Consider the following 5,957-nt stretch of genomic DNA (forward strand, 5'->3'; position numbering starts at 1 on the left):
ATAACTGTGTGCCTCCTCTTGATTCCTCTCCATAAAGCCATCGACATTAGGAACACATAGACGACCCTAGAGTCACAGAAAACCATCCTTTGAAATTCTTCCGACTCTATCCATAACTCACACTTGGAGAACTTAGCATATAGCTTCTATTCTCGCAATGTCTGAAGCACCACTCTAAAATGCTTCTCATGCTCCCCCAGGCTAGTGACTAAAGCAAGATGTCATCAATGAAGACAATAACAAATGGATCAATATAAGGCCTAAACACTCTGTTCATCAAATCTATGAACATCGCTGGGGCATTAGTCAAGCCGAAGGACATCACCAGAAACTCATAATGGCCATATCTAATACAGAAAGCAGTCTTCGGGACATCTGAGTCCCGAATCTTCAACTGATGATACCCTGATCTCAAGTCGATCTTAGTGAACACCCTAGCACCTTGCACCTGGTCAAACAAATCACCAATACGCGACAACAAGTACTTGTTCTTGATGGTAACTTTGTTCAACTGGCGGTAATCAATGCACACCCGCATAGTCCCATCTTTCTTTTTCATAAATAACACTGGTGCACCCCAAGGTGATACACTTGGTCTCACAAACCCTTTTGCTAACAACTCCTCAAGTTGCTCCTTCAACTCTTTCGGAGCCATACAGTACTGTGGGATAGATATAGGCTAGGTACCTAGAGCCAAATCAATACAGAAATCAACATCACGATCTGGTGGCATGCTTGGAAGGTCAGAAGGGAACACATCGACAAATTCCTGGACTAATGGCATTGAATCAATCGTCGGAGACTCTGTAGTGGTGTGCCAAACATAAGCTAGATAAGCCAAACAACCCTTCTCGACATATGTCTAGCCTTCAGAAAAGATATAACTCGACTAGATGTACTAACGGAGGAACCCTTCCAATCAAACCTCAGCAACTCCGGTATCACTAAAGTAACAGTCTTGGCATGTCAATCTAGGATGGCGTGATATGGGGATAACCAGTCCATGCCCAGGATGATCTCAAAGTCGGTTGTCATACCTCCTTTTTACCACCCCGGAAGGGGTTATAAGGGAGTTTTTTCCAATTTAAGTGACAATCGAAACAGAATTATTTTCATTTTTGTTTAGAGTCACCACTTGGGATAATTTATGGTGTCCCAAGTCACCAATTCAAATCCCGAATCGAGGAAAGATTTACTCTGTTTTATAGTCCGCGAACACAGAAATCTGGGTAAGGAATTTTGTTAATCCGGGAGAAGGTGTTAGGCATTCCCGAATTTTGTGGTTCTAGCACGGTCGCTCAACTATTATTATTGGCCTAATTATCTGATTAATCACATATTTTAAACTTATGAGCATTTTTAAACCTTTTAACTGTTTTTAATATTTCAGGAAAATTCAATGTTATTTAAAACACATCGTAAGACACGCTACATGAAATGCATCCGTGATTCACGACACGTTCTATTTAACATTGTTAGAGATTAGAATCGAATCACATGAAATGCACACCCGGATTTGGAAATTGTGTATCGTAACTACGTCACGGGAACCGTACCCGTAGTCGTGATGATTATATTAGTCGTGCCTAAAGCAAGCTACGAGGTTAATGAATTATGTAATAAACTTCTTTGAGATTATCGTGAAAGGCCTGTGGCTATGGAGCACTTTCGCTAAAAGAGATTTCATGATCGACACATTATTAGTTTAATCAAGTTAAACTCATCATGGTAAGCTTAGTTCACCTAAGTACCAATCTTCATGTTTAACAACATAGTGAGGCAATTCAACTGATCCAAATATTAACTTTAGAACACCAACGGATTTTTAGCATCAAGCAAGGCAACCAATACTGGCTATAGATCAAACAAGGAAACCAATCCAAGCAATTATCATGATGGAGCTATCAAGCAGCAAAGAGGAAATAGACATCTAAACTTTGACAAAGAGCACTAATCCCTTGATTCCCTAACATGAAGATCCTAAAGTAACATGTATATATTATCTAAATGAAAAGAGTGTAGCTAGAATACAACGTAAAACAAGCCATGTATGGTTACCTATTAAGTTTTAACTATAGATGATACTTTACCTTTAATGTCTCCTTGTTCATGACAAAAGCAAACAAACTTAGCGTAATTTACAGCCGCCTAGTTTGGTTTGTTCTATAACATTAGTGTGCTTTAACCTGCCACAATAAGGATTCGATGGCAAACAAACAAAATGGAAACAGAGAATAAGAATCTAGCCTTAATAATATTAACACGAAATCAGTTATAGCAAACTTCAATAAACTAAATCTGGCCCAAAAATGCAGCAGTAACAGGAGCTCGGACCGCGAAACCTTCCGGCAACCTCGAAATCGAACTCGCACTCAATATAATTCTCGGACAGACACTCGAAGCGGCGAACCAACTGAAACATCAGCTCTAAATTCGACGGCAACCAGAGAATCCGAATCCACCTTCGCTTATTTGAATTCCATCATTTCAAAATTTAAATCAAAAAACCAAAAATTGAAAAATAAAGAGATAGAGGAAGGGAAAGACGACTCTGTTTCGTGACTCTTCTTCCTTTGTGCAGGTTGTGGCTGGATGCTTGAGGATGAAATGATCTATGTGTAAGTACATGTTTTTCCTGCGAGTTCTAGTGGAAACAGGCTGGGGTACGACATGTTTTTTGGCGGTGAAAGACTAGAGGTAGAGGTATGAGGAGATGGTGAAGAAAAACGAGGATGGGTCGTTGCTGGCTGCCTGGGTTCCGGGGTGCCTTTGACAGTGGAAGGGTCCTATGGTTGAAGAGGGATTTCGCTGCTTCTTTTTGAAGAAGACGTTCAGGGAGGGCTCCTCTTTGTTGTGAGTTCTGCGGCGGATCCCTATACGTCTAGGGATTTAGGTCTTGTTATATTAGGTTAATTAAGAAGAATAAGGGTTTGGGTGTTGGGTCGGGTTGACCCGGTTTGGGCCGGGTTGAGGAAAAATTTGGGCTTCTAAAATGTGTGGCCCAATTCAATTTAATACCAGCCTTTTCCAATTTTCTTTTCTCTTTTTATTTTCTTTTCATTCTTTAATTAATTTAAAAAGATCTAAATTTAATTCCTAAATTAATTCAAATTGTAAAATTAAGCTAATTATCTAACCATAATATTTATAAAAATTAGTTGATCCTAAATTAAAAGAGAAAACTTAATAACCCAAAATTTAAAGCTAAGAATGTAAAAATGAGCCATTTTTGTGATTTTCCTTTTTAATAAAGCAACTAATTAATTAATTAATCCTAAAATATGAAAAAAAATCTAAATGCAATGCCTGGTATTTTTGGTATTTTTCATGACTTTAATAAAAGTAAACATGCACAGAAATGCAAACAATTTAACAAAAATTTCCTACAAAAATCCTATAAAATTGCAAACAATTGGAAAAAAACTATTTCTTTAGTAGGATTATTTCACATAGGGAAAAAATCACGTGCTCACAGCTGCCCCTCTTTGCTCGGAGACACGAAGAGTTTTTGGGCAAAGATAAAGTGAGCGGATACGAGCGATTTTTGCCCGTTTGGATACTCTTTGGAAGCATTTTTGAAAAATTTGACCGAACTTTGCTTCCGAGGTTGCCTACATATCCTTGGCTATAATGGAATCAGGTCAGTGTAGTTCAGAGGTAGGAATAGTGATGGAGTATACCGAGGTGGAGAGCCGGTCAAGGTGCCGTTTCGTCGAGGTTCCGGTTTGCGGTCCTGTTATTACATCAAAATCAAAAAAGTGAAAAAGACTAACTAAGCCTGTCAACTATGAGTTACAAGATTCCTATCTATAAGTCTTTTGGAGCTTGATCTTGAGTCTTCTTCATGCAGACTTTGGATTTGAACCTTGACGCTTGCTAATTGCAAGTGCTAGTTCATTCTTCTTCACCTTTTGGGATCAAAACTGGACGCATCATACTTGTGACTTCAGTCATGTTTTGAGCAACTCACATATTTCATCAACTTCTAGATTTTGATTCACTTCTTGCCCTTTTGTTTCTATTCTGGGTTGTGACTAACTTCTGTTGATCATCTCGGACTATTGACTCGCATTCTTGCCGCGAGCTTCTTTTGTTGCTGACTTGAATTGTATTCTGAAGTGAATTCCCTTATTCTACAGGTGGTGCCTAATTGCCAACATTTAACTATATTCCCTTGTTCTCTAGGCGGGCCCCTGATTACCAAAACTGGAAATGTATTCCCTTTGTTATCTTAAACTGTTTTCCCTTGAAACATGTGTTGTCTTCCTTTGAAACTTGAACTGCTTTCTTTACTCTCCAGGTGGGTGCCTGATTTCCAACACTCGCACTACTTTTCCTTGAAACTTGAACTACTTTTCCTTGTTCTCCAGGTGGGTGCCTGGTTGCCAAAATGTAACTGTATTCCCTTGCTCTCCAGGTGGGCGCCTGATTGCCAAAACTTTAACTATGTTCCCTTGCTCTCCAGGTGGGAGCCTGATTGCCAAAACTTTAACTATATTCCCTTGTTCTCCAGGTGGGCGCCTGATTGCCAAAACTTGAACTGCTTTTCCTCGAAACTTAGACTGCTCCTCCTTTGTTCTTCCAGGTGGGTACCTGATTTCCAACACCTGCATTGTTTTTCCTTGAGACTTGAACTGCTTTTCCTTGTTCTCCAGGTGGGTGCCTGATTTCCAAAACTCGCGCTGCTTTTCCTTGAAACTTGAACTGCTTTTCCTTGTTCTGCAGGTGGGTGCCTGATTGCTGAACTTGAACCGTCCTCCTTTGAACATTGCTGCTTTCCCTTTGTTCTCCAGGTGGGTGCATGATTACCAACATTTGAATTGTATCCCTTTCCTCTGGAACTTGAATTGTTTTCCCTTGTTTTTCAGGTGGGCATCTGATTGCAGACACTCGAACCACCTTCTCTTGCTATTTGGAACTGTTTTCCTTAGATACTTGCACCATTTTCCCTTGCTCTCCAGGTGAGCGCCTGATTGCTGAACTTGCATTGTTTTCCTTTGAAACTTGAGCTGTTCTCCCTTGTTCTCCAGGTGGGCGCTTGATTGCTGATTGTGACTCGCTTCCCTTTGAACTTGTGTCGTCTTCCCTTGTTCTCCAGGTGGGCGCCTTATTGCTGAACCTGAACTGCTTTCTCTTGAGACTGCTTTTCCTTTGAACTGTCTTCCCTTGAAACTTGAACTGTCTTACCTTGTTCTCTAGGTGGGCGCGTGATTGCTGAACTTGACCTGTCTTCCTTTGAAACTGTTTTCCCTTAAAACTTGAGATAATTCCAAAACAAATTCCCTTGTTCTCTAGCTGGGTGCCTGCAATTAAAAGAAACAAAACAAACGAAATTTTTTGCCCCAGTTTGCACTAGGAAGATTTGTGAGTTGTTAAATTGTAAACCACTTATACTATTGATGCAATGATGAGAGTAAACTAAAGAACCAGGATGTGCGTCTCCTATAAGTAAAACCAAAAAACTTTGACTAGCAAATGCTTTTGCTAAAAATAAAACTTGAATGAACCAAACTAGGCAGTGCATCTCCTAGGTTTGAAATCTCAATGAATCAAACTAGGAAGTATGTCTCCTATAAATGAACTATCCATTTAGGAAGTGCGTCTTCTAAAGCAAAAATATAACCTGAAAGACCCAGACTAGGAAGTGTGTCTCCTATGGGTGAAACTTCAATGACTCAAGCTAGGAGGTGCGTCTCCTATGAATGAACTCTCAATTTAGGAGGTGCGTCTCCTAAAACAAAAATATAACCTGAAATACCCAGACAAGGAAGTGCGTCTCCTATAGGTGAAATCTCAATTTAAGAAGTGCGTCTCCTAAAACAAAATATAACTTGACAGACCCAGACTAGGAAGTGTGTCTCCTATGGGTGAAATCTCAATTTAGGAAGTGCGTCTCCTAAAATAAAATATAACTTGACAGACCCAGACTAGGAAGTGCGTCTCCTAGTGGTGAAATC

The sequence above is a fragment of the Nicotiana sylvestris genome, chromosome 4 (assembly GCF_000393655.2).
Source record: "Nicotiana sylvestris chromosome 4, ASM39365v2, whole genome shotgun sequence".
Taxonomy (NCBI): domain Eukaryota; kingdom Viridiplantae; phylum Streptophyta; class Magnoliopsida; order Solanales; family Solanaceae; genus Nicotiana; species Nicotiana sylvestris.